Source organism: Hypanus sabinus, chromosome 1 (genome assembly GCF_030144855.1).
Source record: "Hypanus sabinus isolate sHypSab1 chromosome 1, sHypSab1.hap1, whole genome shotgun sequence".
NCBI lineage: Eukaryota > Metazoa > Chordata > Chondrichthyes > Myliobatiformes > Dasyatidae > Hypanus > Hypanus sabinus.
Window position 1 is genome coordinate 115741983 of NC_082706.1, and position 21933 is coordinate 115763915.

The 21933-nt window shown below is 43.0% G+C and overlaps 1 long non-coding RNA gene across 1 annotated transcript in view; it reads left to right on the forward strand.

Moving 5' to 3' along the window:
* LOC132378529 (uncharacterized) overlaps positions 1 to 21933 on the forward strand; it is a 103481-nt gene that overhangs the window by 59160 nt on the left and 22388 nt on the right. Inside the window, exon 3 of the long non-coding RNA XR_009507094.1 lies at positions 18138 to 18421. This is a non-coding gene — a long non-coding RNA (uncharacterized LOC132378529). The remainder of the gene's footprint in view (positions 1 to 18137; positions 18422 to 21933) is intronic.

The following is a 21933-nucleotide window of genomic DNA, read 5'->3' on the forward strand; positions in this document are numbered from 1 at the left end:
GGACTGAAGGAATATTTTGAGGACTGATGAGTTACTGTTGGTACACAAGTCATTCCACCCTTGGGAAATGGAATGGGATTTGTGCCCTGGGCTGTGGAGTAACTAGGATCAATTATATCACTTTAAAAGCTGTCAGAACATTTCAATAGGGTTCATAAGGTCATAGAAAAGTGCAGTATAGAAACAGGCCATCTAATCCATGCTGAGCCATTTAAACTACCTACTCCCATCGACCTGCACCTGGACCACAGCCCTCCGTGCCCCTACCATCCCTGCACCTATCCAAGCTTCTCTTATATGTTGAGATTAACCTCACTTGCACCACTTGTGCTAGCAGTTTGTTCCACACTCTCACGGTCCTCTGAGTGAATTCTTGCCAAATCTTGGCTGAATGTATTGAACTTTTGTTTTCTGAAGCACTCAAACCAGTGCAGCAGTGCTTCAGAATTTATAAAATCTTCCTTAAGTAGAGAAACTTTGTGAAAACCTGAATGCCACACTGCTGTAGTAAGGTTCAGGTGTACTGTTATCTTGATTTCCCAAGACTTGGAAAATGGGTATGATATAGTTTAGACTGCATTGACAACTTTTATTTTGGCATGGGCTTCCTTTCTCAGATTTGGAAGAAGTGATTGACAAATAAAAAGTTGACTCAGTTTATTTGCAGCTTCCAGAATGCAGTATTGATTGCAATAGAACCAAATAAGGGCTCTGAGGACCTGTGTGCCTTTAATTGAGTGAGTGGCATTGTGAGATAAGACAGTGGAGTAGTCTGCCTGCAATTAATATTGAAGGAGGATGATCTCTTTGGGCTGTGAGCCACCATTTGTGAAAAGAACAGTGGCAAGGTCCTTATTATGATATTATTCCTTCTGCTTGTGCTCGATGGGCATAAGTTATCATCTGGTGCTTCAAGAGTTTTGGCAATCTTGGATTCTTTAAAAACTTGTTTCAATTCTGCAAAACCCTTATTAAAAAGAAGTATAAAAATAGGTCACAGTAGTCTATTTTTAGGTACGCTTCCTCACATTACCATTACAATCTTTATTTATGAAGTTTACTTTTCCCTCCTGATTTTGCAAGTCATTTTAAGCTACAGAGTCCATTAAGTTCTTCATGAATGGTCACTATTAAGGTTAAAGTAAAGCAAAACTTGACAGTGACACAAATTGCTTGGCAGAAAGGAAGTTGTGCATATCTGTAGTCTAGGAGAGCTGCTTGGAGATGATAGAGACCATTTTCTTAGATGATTATGCCCTAATCTCAGGGGTGCACAGAAACCTCAATACAGCTCGTTTTTGTGGCTCAACTGCATTTTTGTAATTTGGTTCTGATGCCCATTCGAAACCCGGAGATAACATAATAAATAAAACTAACCAGTTTTGCTTATCCTTAGTCCACAATATTCACTCCCAGCATGTCTAGTCTCTGTTCTATATTCCACTCAGAGTGCAGTTTCAATTCGCATCATGTCACCTGGATACAATTTGCATATTTAAAAATAGCTCTCACCAGCTAAAAAGAGCAAACTTTTGTTCGGAGATTGGGCAAGTCTCCAGTTTTATTCCAAGTGATACCTCAGCATTATATCAGAGAGAAATAAAATCAGGTTTTGAATTAAGAAAGTCAGTGCAATTTCTTTTAACTGTGAATATAGCAATAGGCGGACCTTCTGACTTAACCTGGTAAAGTGCCTGTGGGCTGGCAAAAAGGAGTTCCATAAATGAGTGGAAGTGAGCGACATGAAATATAAAGAAAGATGGGAACAATTAGGAGTATTCTATCCAGATTTGGACACCATACAGGGGAAGAATTCATGGCCTTAGTGAAGTTACAGAAGAGATTTGCCAGAATGCCACCAAGGATGAGACACTCCAGAAAGATGAGAAAATAACATTGTTCTCATTACAAAGGAGATACAAGAGACTACAGATGCAGGTATCCAGGGCAACAAACAATGTGTTGGAGGAACTCAGCAGGTCATCCAGCATCTGTAAGAGGAAAGAATCTGCTGATGTTATGGGTTGAAACCTGCATCGACCAATTTGTAGATCTTGGGGGAGAGATGGAAATGGAAAAAGAGAATTTGAGGCACCATGAGGTTAGAGACTGTGGATGTCCTGAGGTAATGACATCAGTGTTATTGCTGGTCATGATGATTTGCTTTTTATTAGTGAGGCTAGTAAGAGGTTGTATCCAGGAACTGTTGTCTGCCCTCTGCAAGGAGGAGGCCAGTCTGCCAGACCACAAAAGCAGTACCCTTTGATGACTAGGTGGCGATTGATACAAGATGAATGGAGGGATGTGTGATTGCAGCAGGGCAGTGGAGCGGAGGAGTTGAGCTGGTTGATGCCATGGTGGCAGTTGCAGATAAGAAGGGCAAGGGAGGGTAAAAGGCCCAACAGGAGTGTCCAAGAGGTAGGGGAGTTTTGGAGAAATTAGAAGAGGTCATCGGTGGGGATTGAAGACTCCTTGTCAAAGAACTAGGCGTGGAGTTAACAGAGGAAGAGCTCCATATCATGGAACTCTCCTACCCCTCATGTGATTCCAACAGTTGTTCACTTCTTCCCCAATGGTTCTCGTTCTCACCTCTTTCACTTAATTTCAGCTTCTGTTCTGGCTTATCTCCCTCCAGCAGCTGTCTCCGATCCTCACACTCCCCTCCCCACCCGCTGTGTTATGTTTTTCTTCTTCCTCTCTCCCTTGGTCTGCCTCCACCTATCATTCACCTGCCACAGTCTTCCAACGCTATTCCCACTCTGGCAGTACCTGCTTGTCATCTTATATCCTTCCTCAATCTCCCAGTCTCCTCCTGTCCATGCTGGCTATCTCCCCACTCAGTCCTGATGCAGGATTTTGATTTAAAACATCAGCAATTCCTTTCCTCAGATGGATGTCACATTCCTCTATGTTGTGCTGTGTTACCCCAGCACATTACTTGTTGCTCTTATAATAAGGTGGTTTTGAGAAATATTAATAGTGGAATTCAAAAATGTTGAATACTTTTAATAAAGAACTTAAGAATAAATTAGTTATGGGGGCAGAACCTTTTGGAGTGTGTATGGGTGGGTGCACAGTAGTGGTGGCACTGGTGGAGGTGTTAGCTCATAGTTCCAGTGACCTGGGTTCAGTTCTGGTGCTGCCTGTCAGGGCCTTTCACATTTTCTTTGTGATTACATGGTTTCCTCCAGCTGTTCTGGTTTCCGCCCACATCCCAAAGATGTGCGGTTATTGGCTGCTGTGAATTACCCCTAGAATGTAGATAACGTGATTGAATCTCAATGGAAGTTGATGGAGATATGGGGAGGATAAAATGGATTAGTATAAGAATTGGTTAGACATGAGCCATGGAGTTGTACAGCATTCAAACAGGGTGTTCAGCTCAGCACACCCATGGTTAACTTTTTGCTCATCTTTCCTAATCCTTACATTAGGTCAATATCCCTTTTAATGCTTTAACTATTCAATTGCCTGTATAAATGTCTCCTAAATGTAGTGATTGTACCTGATTCCACATCTCATCTGGTAGTGAGTTCTAACATCAGCTGCTCTCCATTTAAAGGAACTTCCCACTCAGATGCTCTATAAAGCTCTGTCCTCTTAGTTTAAACCAATGCCCTCTTGTTTTTGATTGCACTGCCATGGAAAAAATTCTGTGTATCTATCCTATCTGTGCCCCTCATAATTTTATATACCTCTATCAGATCAACCCTCAGCCTCTCTCGCTCTAGGGAAAACAAGCCCAACTCTCTGATTTCTCCCCATAACACAATTTCTCCATTCCAGTTGAATTTCCTCTGTTTGATATGTGCTGAGGACTCATTTCCATGCTGTATCTCACTATGTCTCTATGATTAAATGTCTATTCTTGCTGTAAGAAGTTTGGCAAGAGAGTCAGTGAAAATAAAAGAAAACATTTTCAATGTTATTGTCTTGAATGGATTCAATGGATAATGGAAACAGATTTCATTACAATTTCCAAACAGAATTGGGTAATTGCTTTCAGAAGACTGCAGTTCAAGTCCAACAACATTGCCTTGAGCAAACAAACTGAGTTGAGTAGGATAGGGATTGTTTATTATTGGAGATGTGATCATTAAGGAGAAGATAAACTAAGGTCATACTCCCTCTTCACATGAATGTTAAAAAAAATCCTACTTTGTGAAATGTAACGGAGATATATCTGTTGTTTTAACAAATATTTCTCCCTCATATTTAACACCACTAAAAGACTTGAATAACTGGAAATAGTCACAGTCTATTATATTGCATGTTGCATGTGTTGTTGCTGGATTTCCCGTATAACACCAGTGACTGCTCTTCAGAAGAACTCCAAACTCTGTAAAACACTTGGGACATCCTGAAATCATGGGAGCTGATGTACTTGCAACTTTCAGTTTCTTACTGTACACCAAAAGAAAGCATTAACCACATTGAAACAGCTAATCACACCAATTTTAGTTACAGCAATGACTACGTATGATGCCTGTAAAGTTACCTTTGGGATCTTTGTATGATATCCCTTTGCTGTTTTATTGGATATTTCTGTCTCAGTTGAGATGCAAACATGGGAAATTCATAAAATCAGTGTATTTGCTTGTTAAGTGGATATCAGTTCTTAGGATTGAAGTGATTACTAGACAATCTTGCTAAATATTTCTGATCAGCATTTGGCAATTTTCAATAAAGGAGAACAAAGTAGCATTTTATTACCATATAGCGAAGTATGAGCACAGAGCAATAGAAAGTGTTACCCACTGGGCATGCAAATTCCGTGTGTGAAAATACTATATTCTAATTTCAGTGGATGGAAAATTAGCTCCATTCACTTAATGTGAAAAGGCAAAATGATGCCAGTGGACATATTCACTGGACAAAACTTCCATACAAAAATATTCAGACCTCTGGCCAAGTTGGACCTCATGTCTAATCTAAAACCCAGACACAATTTCAGTACACAGTGATTATCCTGCAGAAAGGAGTTGTAAGCTAATTCCTAGCATGGGTGATTTGACTTGAGGAAAATGAATGAGGGAAATCTGATTATTTATCCTTTGAAATGTGATGACGGAGAGTAATCTTTAGAGAACATAAAAATCCAAGCAACTCTCCATACATGGTGAAAGGCAAACGTACAGGTAATGATATTGAGGATAGTGAGGGTATGGTTCTTGGTAAGTTATTAGAAAAGAAAACAACCAGAGATAGATATGAATTATTGGATCTGGACAAAGGAACAAAGTTCTGTTAATTGCTTGAGCTACAAAATGTTCATGGTCTTCATAATTTTTGTTGTCTTATTGTGTTAAGATTTCAGGGGTAAGTTTGGCATCAAGGGATTTTTGAAAGGGAAGCTATCAACTTAGTTGCATATTTCACATTTCTCCTGATATGATAAGATGGTATAATGAATGGTTGAATGATTATCATGCACTTTACACTTTCATAATTGCAATTGCTACCTCTGTTACAAATGTTGGGTCTATACCAGATTTTCATGAGTTCAGCATCACCATTCACTCTCGTCAGTGGAGTTTTTCAAGATATTGAGTGTGTCCTTTTCCTTAATGAAATTGTGACCCAAGATATTCCATCAGTAAGACATAATGTTGGAAACAAACTGTCAAACTGAAAATTCATGAAATTAGATTTCAGAAGCAGAGTTCAACATGCTTAATCAACCAAACCAGACTGTTAGCACATACGTGAACACATGCTACAGCTGTAGAGGGTGCAGAAAAGATGCATAAGGGTGTTGCCAAGACTGAAGGGCTTGAGTTGTAAGGAGAGAACAGATAAGCTAGGACTGTTTCCCTACAGCACATAAGACTTCAGGGTGACTTTGCAGATGTTTATAATAAGGGGCATGGATAAGGAGGATGGTTACATTCTTTTTCTCCAGATAGGTGAGCCAAAAAGAAGAGGCCATAGGTTTAACGTGAGTGAGGAAGATTGATTAGGGATCTGAGAGGCAGAGTTTTGATACTGACAGTGGTGGGTATAAGGAATGAGCTTCCCAAGGAAGTAGTAGAGGAAAGTATAATTACAACATTTAAAAGATAATTGGATGGGTTCATGGATGGGAAAATCTTAGAGGGATTTGGGACAAATGAGACTAGCTTAGGAAGGCAGCTTGGTAGGCCTAAGGGCTGTACAACTCCATGACTCTACAACTAACTTGTCACAATTTGGAGCAAGTGCTAAGATCTACCAACTTGAAGAGTAACTAAATTAAGGGAAATTTAGGTGGTAGTTAAAGCTCCCATGATATTACTTGAAGAACAGGCATTCCTACATTGTTCTGAAGAATCCAGGCAAAATACTGATAAAAAAAATTGCATAAAGATTAAAGTTTAGCCCAATAAACATGTTGGCATTTATTCTCCATATGAGCAGTAACCTTGACTAATATTCACATTTGTACATCAACCATTGAGTGAACCTATTCTTAAATATTGACATAGCCTCAGAACAAACTATTATCTGTACAGCATGTCCACAGACTCGCATAGTTTATTGTGAAAACACTAAATCAGCTCTTAGCTTGGATCGGACAACTCTGGTTGGATTATCCCAAGAAACCAAGTATGGCTGGCCCGGGGTAACATGGAATGACAGAAAGTATTAAAATTAGGGAAGCTTGTGGGTGTGAGGGATGTGATTCATTTAGACATGTTGAGGAATTGAGCAGGGAAAAGAAGAATGCACAAAAACACTCATTGATAGTTGCTTATAATGAAATTCAAGGAGAAAGACTCAGCTGCTATGCACTGGCTATATGGTCCATCTATGTGTCTCAGGATTTTATGTTTAAGTCTAAAATGTCACATCTTGACCTCCTTTGCTGCATGGAAAACAGTACAAGCCTATCCATCTCTCCTCATAACTCACGCCCTCTCTAGCTTAATCCATGGAGAATGGAATAGCACACGATGCTCGGAGTGCGGCCTAACCATACTTTTTTGTAAAACAGGCGGAAGTTGTTATAATAGTGGCAAGTTTGGTCATGTGACTCAGGACTGCTAGGCACAAGGAAGAAGAATATGGTGCTGGTAAGTCTCTGAGCACATAAAGCACCAGATATCATAATTATTCAATGGGAGGTAAACACAAATTGGGAAGGAGATAGAGAGAAACTGATGCAGGTACACATATGCAGGTCTAATATGTGCCATGCCTGGGCACATATTAGAAGAAAAACATAGATCTGATTGTAGGAAAGAGGAGGGAATATCTGATAGATACAGAGACATTCAAGGGATTCATAGAGCCTAGAGCCTATCAAATCTTAGCCATATGTCTGAGCTTCCTACAGTTACAATATTCCATCTGGGTTTCATATACTTGATAACCCCTTCGCATGTTTGCTGTGTCTCACCACATTCATAATGTCATTGTCTCTGCAGCTCTGCTTAATTGTCGATTTGCAGGATACGCGAGGTTTGCTTTCATTTTCCCTCCCTTCCATCCTCCTGTGGCTCCTTTATGGGAAATATGCTGGTTGGTGGGAACAAGTGAGCCACAGAACAGTCATATATTTTAATAAATTAGCTTGAGGAATGTTGGGATTAAACTGTACAGATGTCTTTGTGATGGATTTAATCATCCATTCCATATAGAAGTGCAGCGAAGGACGGTAAGTTCTGATGGAGGATCAATGAATGATGTTTGTGACTGGAGTTAGGGGAGCACATGAGCTTGAGACACTGGTCCAAATGAACTCAGAAAGGACCAAGCCATTATGGAAAAGGAAAGAACAGTTTGCAAAGAAACTGTGGTCATGTCTTATCAGGGTTAATATTAGGGTGAGCTGTGCCCAGAATCAAAGTTGGAGCAATTTCCATTGCGTGTGTGGGAGCTGAGTTAACAGTTAGTTATAATATAAAAGCTATTGAAGATTATTAAGAGTACAAAGGCAAAAGCAGAGCATATCATTTTGTTGTAGCTTGCAACATTTCTTATCGTATAAACTGATGTCAGTATAGCTTCCTGGAATATTTTATGTGATACTAGTTGCAGTATTTTATGTACACAAGTAGTCCTGTTTCTAACGTTATTGAAATAAGTTCTGAGTTATGCTGCCCTATGAATCTTTGCTAGCTTTACCCCACCTGAGCGAGTTCAAGGCTGACCAAGGTTTACTTGTTTTTCCCCACCTGAGCGAGTTCAAGCTTTTAGAGAGCACTGATCTTTTATTTTTCATTTTTCTTTATTTTTCCCCTTTGTCTCCCTGCATAGAGAAAGCTTTGCTTTTCTTACCTTGCCAAAACCTCACATTATTCCTCTTGAGCACGTGAGTCATGTTGAGGCCAATCGGTCTTTCACAAATACATGAAATTAGTAGTAACAAGCAGGAATTTACATTGCTCCTGATTTCTTTTTTCTCAGAGATGAAATTAATGGAAAGAAATAGCGCAGAAGGTAACATGGACTTCTGATTTGTAATTGCTCATTAAGTAATTTCATTGAAGGGCAATTTTATCCCAAGCATCCCTGTCTGGTTCACCAGTCTAGGCCAATCTATCCACATTGATTCTTCACCCCTCTGGCTGTCACATGCATTATTACCACTGTTTTTCCATATAACACAGGGTCTCTCTCAACCAAATCACATCTGTCTGAGATAATATGATTGTTCCTTTTTTTCATTTGGAAAAGCAAGCAATGTCAGCACTGCTTTACATTAGCATTCTACATTAAACATGAGTTGATTTCCTCTTGGTCTACTTATTGGCCATGTTCTACAGGCCCAGAAAAAAATCACAAAGAAAGTAACAGCAGCAAAGAGACATATTACATAACACTAAAGTCAACCTTGGCTCCCACATGAGCAAATAGAAATAAATAAAATAAAAACGAAAGGGTCCACCAAAACAAGCAAACATACAAAAACAGGACTCTGGAGCTGGTTAAGTATGACAGTAAAGAGAAAGTTAGGCTCCAGCCAAATGATATATCCTGACATAAGAGCTACACAAGTGCACAAAACACCTCTGCATCAAGTCCCCAGAACAGCACTTCAGTGCTAAGGTGAACCAGAAGCTACAGAATTACTAACAGGCTCTCCTTCCCTCAAGGTAGAACACCGGATTTGTTCAAGTGCCTCTTCCTCTGCTGAGAAAAGCAAACTAGATGAAAGTAGCAGGTTAATAAGAAATCAACACAAAGACTGCATTTTGGACTGGAGCAAGGCTTCATTCAATTACTACCTCTTTTCCCCAGCAGACTGATCATTTAAAGGTCAATGTTCAAAATTTCAAGCACATTTATTATCAAAGTATGTATACATTATACAACCTTAACACTTGTCTCCTTACAGGCAGCTACAAAACAAAGAAACCCAAAAGAGCCCATAAAAAAGACCGTCTAACACCAAATGTACAGAGAGAAAAAAAACAATAAAAGCAAGCAAATAGCATTCAGAACGAAAGTGAGACCACAGACACAAAGCCCAGAGCAGCTGGAACAGGCCACAGCCTCAGTTCACCACAGAGCTGAGAAAAAGTCACGGAGTTGGCTCTGGCCCTGACTCCTGCCTTTTTAATCAGGCCTGGCTTTTAAATTGTCCAAGCGCCAGGTCATTCCTCGCTCTACATTTCAACATTGAAATTAAGGGAAATGTTGTTTTCATTTTATGGACTCACACAAGAATAAGGATTTAATGAGAAAATGTTTGCCCAAAAATAATGTGAGTAAAACCTGTAAAAAGATTACCAGTTGCAAGTTCTTCTTTTGATGTATTTGTATTTCTTATTGGAACCTAAACAATGTGAGAAAGGGTGTGAGAGGCTAGACTATGAAAAGGAGAAGATAAAAGCAAAAGGGTAGAGAGGTACTTGTTCTAAACTTGCAGTTACTCATCAATAGGGCGCTTGGTAATTGATCATTGGGAATGGCATAGCAACTTCGATGTCACGAGTTGAGTTTCTTTTCTGGCAAGTTATGAAACTCTATGTGCTTAGCCGAATAATTTATGAGATATTATAAGGAAAAAAAAATCACAAAACCTGCAGATCGTTATAATAAAGTGAAAACAATATTGGGATGGGGGAATTCACAAATATTCTCCAGAGAAGGCAGTCTGGTGAGTTTGGGCAAATGTGTGACTCAGATGTATGCTACATAATACCATACAAAGTGGCCCAGCAACTTACACAGTGTTTTAGAATAATCTGTTAGCTGTACAGAATCCTGACCCCTCTCACCTTTTCAGGATAACTTACTGTAGTTAATAATTGTGGCCTTGCAGAATTTCCCATATCCTGTTAACAAGTAAGAAAATGATGAAGAAAGTGGAAGCAGAATCCTTATATTTGTTTTTGATTAAATACACCACCATGTAGGCATATGATTTAAAAATTCATCAGGGGAATGTTATTGGTTGCTAGCACTAAAGACATGCAAGAATAATGACCACTGTAGTTCTCTCCACTGTGGCTAGAAAGAGTGATGATTTCTACAGGAGGGCAATAAATTCCAGACCCTTCCCAGAAGAACCATACAGACAGAGAGAATGCAAGGTATTCGGTTTTGTGGGCAGGCAGTTTTCTCATGGGTACAAAGAACAATTGTTATTATGAATGAGGAACTCAACGCCCCATCTGATAACCTCCTTAATTATATGAATGCTTGCAGTCCATGAACACTGAGCTTATGGATAACCTAATTTTACTTAATATGTGCAAGAAACACTAATATTTGTTTATGCATTAATCCACCTTGCTTTGCATTTATTAGAATGGTTAATTGATGATGAACACTATCTCCTGTACTCAGGCTTTTAGACCAGCAAAGATTTATAGTGAGAGGCAGACAACAATATCAAGAGGCCCACTTCACAACAAGTAATGTCATAAATTGTTGTAGGCATTATTTAAAATCACTGAGAGATCCGATGCAACACCACAATACAACCGTTCAAGAGTCACCAGAATCACTGCAACTTACTGTGCACTTTCCAACTCTTCTATGGAAAAAGTCTGGCACCTTACTGAAGCTGAAGGAAATGATAATGAACACCATAATTTGTGAAGTTTTTAGTGCCTTGGGAGAAATGGATTGGCAATAGCCAGCACACAGAGAAAAGTGGAGACTGTAGCACAATGCTTTAAACTACACTTCAAAGGTTCATAAAGTCATACAAGTCAAGTCAACTTTTATTGTCATCTCGACCATAACTGCCGGTACAGTGCATAGTAAAAATGAGACAACATTTTTCAGGACCATGGTGTTACATGACACAGTACAAAAAACTAGATCGAACTACGTAATAAAAAAACAACACAGAGAAAGCTACACTAGACTACAGACCTACCCAGGACTGCATAAAGTGCACAAAACAGTGCAGGCATTACAATAAATAATAAACAGGACAGTAAGGCAAGGTGTCAGTCCAGGCTTCGGGTATTGAGGAGTCTGATAGCTTGGGGGATGAAACTGTTACATAGTCTGGTTGTGACAGCCCGAATGCTTCGGAGCCTTTTCCCAGACGGCAGGAGGGAGAAGAGATTGTATGGGTGCATGGGGTCCTTCATAATCCTGTTTCCTTTGCGGATGCAGCGTGTAGTGTAAATGTCCATGATGGCAGGAAAAGAGACCCCGAAGATCTTCTCAGCTGACCTCATTATCTTCTGCAGGGTCTTGCGATCCGAGATGGTGCAATTTCCGAACCAGGCAGTGATGCAGCTGCTCAGGATGCTCTCAATACAACTCCTGTAGAATGTGATGAGGATGGGGGGTGGGAGATGGACTTTCCTCAGCCTTCACAAAAAGTAGAGACACTGCTGGGCTTTCTTTGCTATGGAGCTGGTGTTGAGGGACCAGGTGAGATTCTCCGTCAGGTGAACACCAAGAAATTTGGTGCTGTTTATGATCTCTACCGAGGAGCCATCGATGTTCAGCGGGGAGTGGTTGCTCCATGCCCTCCTGAAGTCAAAAACCATCTCTTTTGTTTTGTTCACATTCAGAGACAAGTTGTTGGCTCTGCACCAGTCCATTAGCCGCTATACCTCCTCTCTGTAAGCTGACTTGTCGTTCTTGCTGATGAGACCCACCACGTTGGTCTCATCAGCGAACTTGATGATGTAGTTCAAGCTGTGTGTTGCAGCTGTTACGAATCCCATAACTGGATAACTTACCAGCAAAGATAGAGAGGTCCATTGAAGTCTGATGTCACTATTTTCAAACGTTTTTATTTATAAAGGGACACAAAAGTAAGGTTAATACATAGATTCAGATAGTGCACATCGTCAACACTCAATCTAACACGCGGGTATGGTAATAATCATCATTAAGAAGTGAGCTCTACGGTTGTCTAGGGGTTAATAGATTGTCCGTTGGAAACATAAAAGTCACTCAGAAGGCTGCAGGCCTCAGCCCTTTGAAAATCGCTGGGTTTCACGTGGGGCGACCGAGAGAGAGAGAGATTGGGGGAGAAGAGAAAGAACTTGCCGATTCTTGACGAAGCTTCCGTGAAATCGGGGGAGCGTTGGTTTCCTCTCCCCGATGTTAGTTAAAAGCGGTTTTCTGTGATTTCAGCCACAAATTCCAATCCCGGAATCTAACGCACGTGGCTTCCTTCAGAATGGCTTCCCGCTGCTGCGGGAACACTCTCTCGTGTCTTCTTGGTGCGTCTGAGGGGGCTGTCCCCCTGAGACTCTCCTTTATACTTCCTCACGGGGTCGCAGGTGTCAATCAGGTTGGGATGATGCAATCTCTCTCTCAACCAGCCCACCTTGCCCGAGGGCTTTTCACGTGGTCTCCATGAGACAATAGTCGCTGTCATCTTATTCTGTATCCCGGGTGGGACGGTGCAATTTGGCACGTTTCTCTCTCTCTCTCACTACCTGGGTCTACTGACCCCCCCCCCCCCCTCAATGGGTGCTCTTGCGATTCTCACAAAGGAGGGGGCTGGGATCATAACACCTCCTTAAAACGTTTTTACCATCGGTTAAAACGGAGTGGTACACAGTCTTACAGGAGTTTTGAATCTAACACAATACACAAGTTTTTCTTTTCACAGAGTACTACCATTATACATTCAAGTCAGTATCTAAATAGTTAACGATTACAGTGTCCCTTTCTTTAATATCTTAACATTGCGAACCATACATCAGACTTCAATTCAATAGCCACCTATTTATTTTTTTTCTCTTAAGCAACAAAACTAAGGAGGTGTGACCTTAGCTTAGGTGCATTTACAAAAGTTTACGCGAATACTATTCGTTTCAGTCGTTTAACTTAACCGGCAGGTCTCCAAAGGGCTGCCTTTATTATTCACAGGCTTTGGCACAAACCTGTTCAACCTGCTTGGCTGTCTAACAATGGCATCCCCATTAACCGTCGCCTCTTTTCTGGCAAGCCCCCCAGTGGGGAACTTGAGTAGTTTTGCGTGGTGAACTACCGCCCGCCCCGTTCATTGGGGTTATTTTAGCAACACCATGCCCCAAACTTAGACCCTTTTCACCCAATTCTTCGATTTTTCCCAGGTGGCTGGCCCTTTTATCAGTCCCCTCCAGGCTATTGGTGTTTGATTCTAACTCTTCGCTCAAGTAGCCTGTCGAAGGCGGCTTCTTCACACCCCATCCTGGCATAACAACAGAGCGGGGAGCCCCGCTATTCCCCGGCTCACTCTGTGAGCGATCTGCCAGGTTCAAGATTTCTTCCTTCGATTTGGAAACTACAGACTTTCCGTTTCCTTCAACAACAATCCTCATCCCCCCCATTCTTAAATTCTCCATTAACTTTGAACCCACCTTCGAGTACAAACACCGGGGAACTCACACTTCCCCCGGTTACCAAGGTTAACCCTTTTCCCACTGAACCAAGTCTATCTGACCCACAAGGACGGCCGCCCCGTTCCACTGAATCAAATACCTCAGACTTCTTCGGAGCTCCGTTACCAGGTTCAGCACCACGTGCATCCCCATCTCGGACACACCCAAACGGGACATTTGCCTCTTCCAGGCTTTCAACACCCGTACCTTTTTCAAATTCTAACTCCCCCCGATCCTCCTAGTTACTCTCTGGGCAGCTCCCACCCAGGGAAGGCTCAACCCTGCGAGCTGAAACAACCTCCTCGGCCCTTACAGCAGTCTCCTTCGAGGCAAGGGTATCCTTTCCATTTAGGACTGCCCTCCTCTCATTATCGGGAACACCTTTAGAACTCTCAAGTTCTTCAAACAACTCTGCCAAACCAGGCAGATCATCCATGTCCAACTCCGGACCTTTTAACAGCTTTATCTGTTTCTCATCTTTATTTCCTACCTTTAGGACCTTTCTCTTACCCCCTTTCACTTTACTACTCTTCATCTTACCACCCTCTAAACTCTCATGGCACAGGGTCATGGAAGACGTCTCGGCCAAATCAAAACTGGCCAGATTTAAACTGCTCTCGTTCACAGCTCTCTCTCTCGACAGGCTGCGAGTGACCGCGCTGGCGAGATAGTCCTTGGGCGCTAGGGACAGGGCCACCATACTCGCCGGTCGCCAGGTCGGCAGCATGGCTGACCAAACCTTACCCCCTGCCAAGTCGTTCCCCAGCAGGATGTCCACGTCAGCTCTCGGGAAGTCTGAGGGCACCCCTATTTCAACTGATCCATACACCAGCTCACAATCCAGAATGACCTTATATAAGGGGACCATTTCTATCCGTTTATTTATTCCTTCCACCTTTACCATGCCCGTTTTCCGACCAAATTCTAGTACCTTACGGCTAACCAGGGATAGTTCAGCGCCTGTATCCCTCCAAATTCGTACGGGAACTGGTGTGTCTCGCTCCGTCACAGACACGGTTCCGTGTGACAGACAACTCCCAGAGCCTTCTCGTACTCTGTCTACCCTCAGCTCTCTGGTCGATTTGCTGATTACCACGGCCGTGGTAGGGACTGCGGCTTTCCCTCTTCCTATCTCCTTCCTCGGAGCAAAGCATCGAGATGCAATGTGCCCCTCCTTTCCACAATTAAAACAGGTCAAACCCGGAACCCTCTGGCCGTCTTGCCTTTCCCCCTCAACCTTACCGCTAGCTCCCGGTGGAACCTCTGCCTCACTCATCGGACTTTCTCGATCGTTCCCACGGTCTCTCTGGGGACCTTTACTCGAGGGAGTCTTTGTCTTGTGGGTTAGGACATATTCGTCCGCAAACCTAGCAATTTCTGACATGGACTTATCCGGCTTCTCATTCAAATACATCCGGATCTCCTCCGGAACACAACTTTTAAATTCCTTGATCAAAAGTAACTCCCTGAGACGCCCATAATCCTCGTCCACCCTTTCCGCGGTGCACCAACGGTCCAAGAGCACCCCCTTTTCATGGGCTAGCTCAGTATACGTTTGATTCCACCCTTTCCTTAAATTTCTAAACTTTTGTCTATAGGCCTCAGGTACCAACTCGTAAGTCCAGAGAATGACCTTTTTTACCTCATCATAATTCTCCACTTCTCCCTCCTCCAGGGACAAGGCCGCATATGCTCATTGGGCCTTCCCCTTTAACACACTTTGTAACAACGCCACCCACTGCTCTTTTGGCCACTTCTGATTTTACTGCCACCTTTTCAAAAAGCAAGAAATAACTATCGACATCTGTCTCCTCGAACGGGGGCACCAATCTCAACTCCCTACTAACATTAAACCGCTCTGCTTGGTCTAACCCTTGATCTCTTCGTTCGTTCTTCATCTTCACAATTTCCCGGTCATGTTGCCTCTGTTTCTCTTTCTCGGCCCGTTCCTTCTCTTTCTCGGCCCGTTTCCTCTCTTTCTCTTCTGCTTCTAGCTTCTTTAGGTGAATTTCATGCTGTCTTTGCCTGTCCCTCTCTCTCTCTTGCCTTTCTCTCTCTCTCTCTCTCTCTCTCTCTCTCTCTCAGCCGCTTCCAGCTCTTTTAACTTAATTTCATGTTCCAACTTTAATTTCTCCACCTCTAACTGAACCGTCCCACTTGATGGTACCTTGTCAGGGATATCTTCCAATACCTCATCTTCAAACACATTCTTCTTAATGTAATACTGAGTTACGGCCTTTCGTACCTCCCTCTTTTTCATGGACAGCCTCACTTCTGTGAGGTTCAACCCCTTTGCTAAATTTAACAAGTCTGATTTGGTGGCCGCCTCTAGCGCCCCCACCGTCGGGTTTTCCATAAATTCACCCACGTCCATCTTTGCTGGTTTCCCGTCTGGCTACCCGCGTAACCAGATTCAAGTTTTTTGATTTACAAGCCCAATTCACTGGCCTCCCAATTTGGTGTCAAATCCCGAGACGAGAACCCCAACTGTTACGAATCCCGTAACTGGATAACTTACCAGCAAAGATAGAGAGGTCCGTTGAAGTCTGATGTCACTATTTTCAAACGTTTTTATTTATAAAGGGACACAAAAGTAAGGTTAATACATAGATTCAGATGGTGCACATCGTCAACACTCAATCTAACACGCGGGTATAGTAATAATCATCATTAAGAAGTGAGCTCTACGGTTGTCTAGGGGTTAATAGATTGTCCGTTGGAAATATAAAAGTCACTCAGAAGGTTGCAGGCCTCAGCCCTTTGAAAATCGCTGGGTTTCACGTGGGGCGACCGAGAGAGAGAGATTGGGGCAGAAGAGAAAGAACTTGCCGATTCTTGATGAAGCTTCCGTGAAATCGGGGGAGCGTTGGTTTCCTCTCCCCGATGTTAGTTAAAAGCGGTTTTCTGTGATTCCAGCCACAGATTCCAATCCTGGAATCTAACGCACGTGGCTTCCTTCAGGATGGCTTCCCGCTGCTGCGGGACACTCTCGTGTCTTCTTGGTGCAGCTGAGGGGCTGTCCCCCTGAGACTCTCCTTTATACTTCCTCACGGAGTCGCAGGTGTCAATCAGGTTGGGGTGATGCAATCTCTCTCTCAACCAGCCCACCTTGCCCGAGGGCTTTTCACGTGGTCTCCATGAGACAATAGCCGTTGTCGTCTCATTCTGTATCCCGGGTGGGACGGTGCAATTTGGCACGTTTCTCTCTCTTTCTCACTTCCTGGGTCTACTGACCCCCCCCCCCCCTCAACGGGTGCTCTTGCGATTCTCACAAAGGAGGGGGCTGGGATCATAACACAGCACAGTCGTGGGTCAGCAGAGTGAACAGCAGTGGACTGAGCATGCAACCCTTGGTGCAACTGGTCCATGCCAACCAAGATTCCCTTCCAAACTAGTCCCATTCATCCATATTGGCCCATATCCCTCTAAACTTTTTCCATTCATGTACCTGTTCAAGTATCTTTTAAAAGTTGTTAATGTACCTGCCTCAGCCACTTCCTCTGGCAGCTCATTCCATATGTTGGCTGCACTCTGGATAAAAGAGATGCCCTTCGGATCCTGATTAAATTTTTTCCCTGTCACCTTCAGCCTATGCTCCCTGGTTCTTGATTCTCCAACCCAGGGGAAAGAACTATGTATATTCACCCTATCTATGGCCCTCATATAAAAAGAGTTAAAAAAGAATACCTGTCCATTTCTTTCCAATGTCCCACAATGTTGTTCATTATTAAGGAACTGTTCAGAAGACATTTTTGCAGTTATGATTTAACAATTAGAATATATCAAATAGTGTTGTAAAATTCACACACGTTATCTTCTGCTTTACATTAATCCTACACCTTGTGCCAGCTGCATTAGTTATTCAAGTTACTAGTTTGCTCTACTTATGAGAAGCTTCCTGTCTGAAATGAGTTGTGGGGAAGATTGAAAGAAATCCGAAGGTATCAGTGCCTGCTGAGGTTATGGTGTTGTCACAGCAGCTTGTCCCAGAAGGGATGATTTGCAGAATCATTTCAGTGGCAGTGTCAAGTTCTCCTGGATCATATTCAAATTTTCTTCAGATTTTGGTTTTGAAAGGAGACTTTCCAGAAACATCAGAGAATATTGCATGCAGTCCTCTGAGCATTAACTTCAATAAGACAATCGGCAGGAAGAATTCAGTGAGTCAAGCAGCATCGGTGGGAGGAAAGGGATTGCTAGTTCCAGCATCCATACTTCTTCTCCTCCTACTCTCCTCCAGATGCTTGGCCCTCTGAGTTTTTCCAGTACATTGTTTCTGGTTCCAGGTTTCAGCACTTACGGTCTGTCATGCCTCCTTGTTGAACATTAACTTGCAATCTTTTTTACAACATTAACTTGCAGACCCACAACCACTACCATCTAGAAGGACGAGAACAGCAGATACCTGGGAACACCACCACTTGGAAATTCCCTCCACGTCACTCGCCATCTTGACTTGAAAACAGATCACCATTCCTTCATTGTCGCTGGGTCACAGTCATGGAATTCCCTCCCTAACAGCACTGTGATTGGGTACCTATTCCTCAGGGACTGCAGTGGTTCAAGAAGGCAGCTCATCACAACCTTCTCAAGAGTAGCTAGGATTGGGCAATAAATTCGGGCTTAGCTGACAACACCTGCATCCCGTAAGTAGATAATATTTAAAAAAATTTCGGAACTCAGAGGACGTTGGAGTTGATTATCAAGGATGTGGACCCAGGGTACTTAAAGGCACATGATAAAATAGGCTGTAGTTAGCATGGTTTCCTCAAGGGAAAATCTTACCTGACAAATCTGTTGTAATTCTTTGAAGAAATATCAAGCAGGACCAACAAAGGAGAATTGGTTGATGTTGTGTATTTGGATTTTCAGAAGGACTTTAACAAGGTGCCACACATAGCCTACTTAACAAGTTACAAGCCCGTGGTATTTCAGGGAAGATTCTAGCCTGGATAAAGCAGTGGCTGATTGGCAGGAGACAAAGAGTGGGAATAAAGGAAGCCTTTCCTAGTTGGCTGCCAGTGACTAGTTGGGTTCCACAGGAGTCTGTGTTGGGACCAATTCTTTTTACGTTATATGTTAATGATTTGGATGGCTCTGTTGCAAAGTTTGTCAACAATATGAAGATAGGTGGAGGGAGAAGTAGTTTTGAGGAAGTGGAGAGCTTAGACAGATTAGGAGAATGAGGAAAGAAGTGGCAAATGGAATACAGTGTCGGGGATTGTATGACCATGTACTTTGGTAGAAGCAATGAAAGGGCCGGCTATTTTCTAAATAGAAAGAAAATACAGAAAAAAGGAATTTAAGAGTCCTTGTTCAGGATTCCCTAAAGGTTAATTTGCAGGCTGAGTCTGTGGTGAGGAAGTCAAATGTGATGTTAGCATTCATTTCAAGAGGACTAGAACATAATAACAAGGATGTAATATTGAAATTTTATGACGCACTGGTGAGACCTCACTTGGTTTATTGTGAGTAGTTTTGGCCCCTTATCTTAGAAAGGATGTGCTGACACTGGAGAGGGTTCAAAGGAGGTTCACAAAAATGATTCCAGGTTTGAATGGCTTATTATATGGAGAGTGTTTGATGGCTCTGGGCCTGTATTCATTGGCATTCAGACGAATGAGGGGTGACCTCATTGAAACCTATTGAATGGTGAAAGGCCCTGATAGAGTGGATGTAAAGTAGATGTTTTCTATGTTAGTAGAGTCTAAGACCAGATGACACTGCCTCAGAATAGAAGGGCATCCTTTTAGGACAGAGATGATGAGGAATTTCTTTATCCAGAGAATGATTAATCTATGGAACTTGTTTCCACAGGAAGCTGTGGAGGCCAAGACTGTATGGATATTTATGGCAAAGGTTGATAGATTCTTGATTGGTCAGGGCATGAAGGGGTACAGAGGGAAGACAGGAGATTGGGGATGAGACAAAAATTGGATCAGCCATGATGAATTGGAGGAGCAGATACGATGGGTCAGATGGCCTGATTCTGCTCCTATATCTTCTGGTCTCACTTCGCATGGTCATCCAGTTCAGTCCTGAGTGTGGGGCCCACTTGGCTGTAACCTCAGTTGACATCACCCTATAAATTCATGGAAATGGAGGACACCTTCTACCTCAACAAACTCCCACAGGAAGATCATAATTTAACTGTCACCTTCAGTAAAAGGGAAGCTAGCACCCTGCCTCCTCACACATGACAACACTACACGATTGACCTCCTCGAGGACACTTGTTTTCCCTTTCTCCTCCTGAAACTCAAGCCACGAATGACAACATCACTGAAGCGCATTGCACAGCTTCATTCATCCATTCCTGACCCCAGCCGGCACAGGACTCTAAAAAAAAAGGACAGGGGTCTTCATCCCTACATTGACTATCATTGACGCAACAAAATCACCATTAAGAAATGCTACCCTCACTCCTTGATGGATAGCGCATTTGAAACATTCCATGAGGCCTGGATCTTCACCAAACTGGATCTATAGAGTCCATGCAATCTGATCCACATCCACCAGGGGTTTAAGAGGAAAATGGTGCTCAAAATCTCACCAGCTACTACAAATACTTTCTAATGCCTTTCAGACTTTTCAACAGTCCAGCCATTTTCCAAGCCTTCACTAACGAGATCCTCCAAGAGATGCTACACAGGTTTGTGTTTGTTTACCTCAATGACATCATCTTCCCCAAAGAACCCAAGACCATGTCTGTCAGGTCCGTTCATTCCTTCAGCAACTCCTTGAAAACCGACTGTATTGCAAAGTAGAAAAATGCAGGTTTCATACCCCAGTCATTTCCTCCATGGGTTACGTCCTTTTGTCATAACCATGGGCCCAGAGAAAGCGTGTGCTATCATTGAACGTCCCCAACAGCTGCAGCACTTCCTCAGCTACATCTACCATCATTACATCAGAAACTACAGCCAGAAAGCTACTCCTTTCACCTCTCACACCAAATCACCTACCTCACAGAATTTGCTCTACTGCTGTGACCATGCTTTTCAGTAGTTTGAGAGACGCTTCACCACTGCTCCCGTTCTCTGCGTTCCGAAACCCTGCAGAATTCTTGTGGTAATTGTAGATGCGTCTGATATGGGCGCTGAGGCCATTCTCCCTCGGTGAGGACTGGATGGGACAACACACCCTTGTGCCTTCTTCTCTCCCAAGTTCAAGCCTGCACAGCGTTATTATGGAGTAGGGAATAGGGAGTTACTCAGTATCAAATGGGCACTGGAGGAATGGAGACATTGGCTGATTGGAAGCATCGAATCCTTCTCGATCTGGACTGACCACCAGGACCTCCTATCCATACAACAGACCCACAAACTCAACCCATGTCAGGCTCTGCTTTCTTCTTCAAATGATCCAACTTCGCCATCTCTTAATGACTCTGTTCCAAGAACTCAAAGAAGGACACCCCGTCATGACAGTTCAACCCTGATGAAATAGAAAATGACCTTCGGCCCGTTATTCTATCCTCTCAAATCCTCACCCTGATCATCTGGGACCTTGAGAATCAGATCAGCCATGCCCTACAACATGAGCCTGCACAAGCCAACGCACCTGTCAACAGCATGTACATGCTGGTGACTGTGTGCTCTGACACACTCCATTGGGCCCCTCCTCACTCAGGAGCACGACAGATTCTAGATTTTTTGTGATGTTAATTCTGTTGACACACCGTGATCACAGATGTATGTCAGCTCTTTGTTGTGTGCTTGGTTTAATTCCTCTAAACAGCATTCCTCAGGCTCCTGCAGCCCCTACCAGCCCCTTAACACCCATAATCCCACATCTCCATGGATTTCAGCACTGGTTTGCCACTTTCCAATGGAGCCACGGTAATCATGGCACCTCTGGCTATCATCCACTAGGCCAGTCAGAAAGAGCCAGTCAGCAAGTGGACAAGCTCTAACACTTCCACATGGAAAAAGTATCTACTCTGGGCCGAGCTGTCCAACAATCTACACACCCCCTCTGCCACAGAAGTTCTTTGTGGCTACCAATCCCTGCTGTTCCCCACGGAGGAGCCCAATGCGGAGATCCTCGATGGAGGGCATCCTAACTACCAACTGCACCTACTTCCACTAGACCAACCACCATTGATTCCTAGCCAGCCTTCTCTAGCCTGGGGAACGTGTCTGACTGTCCATCCGAGA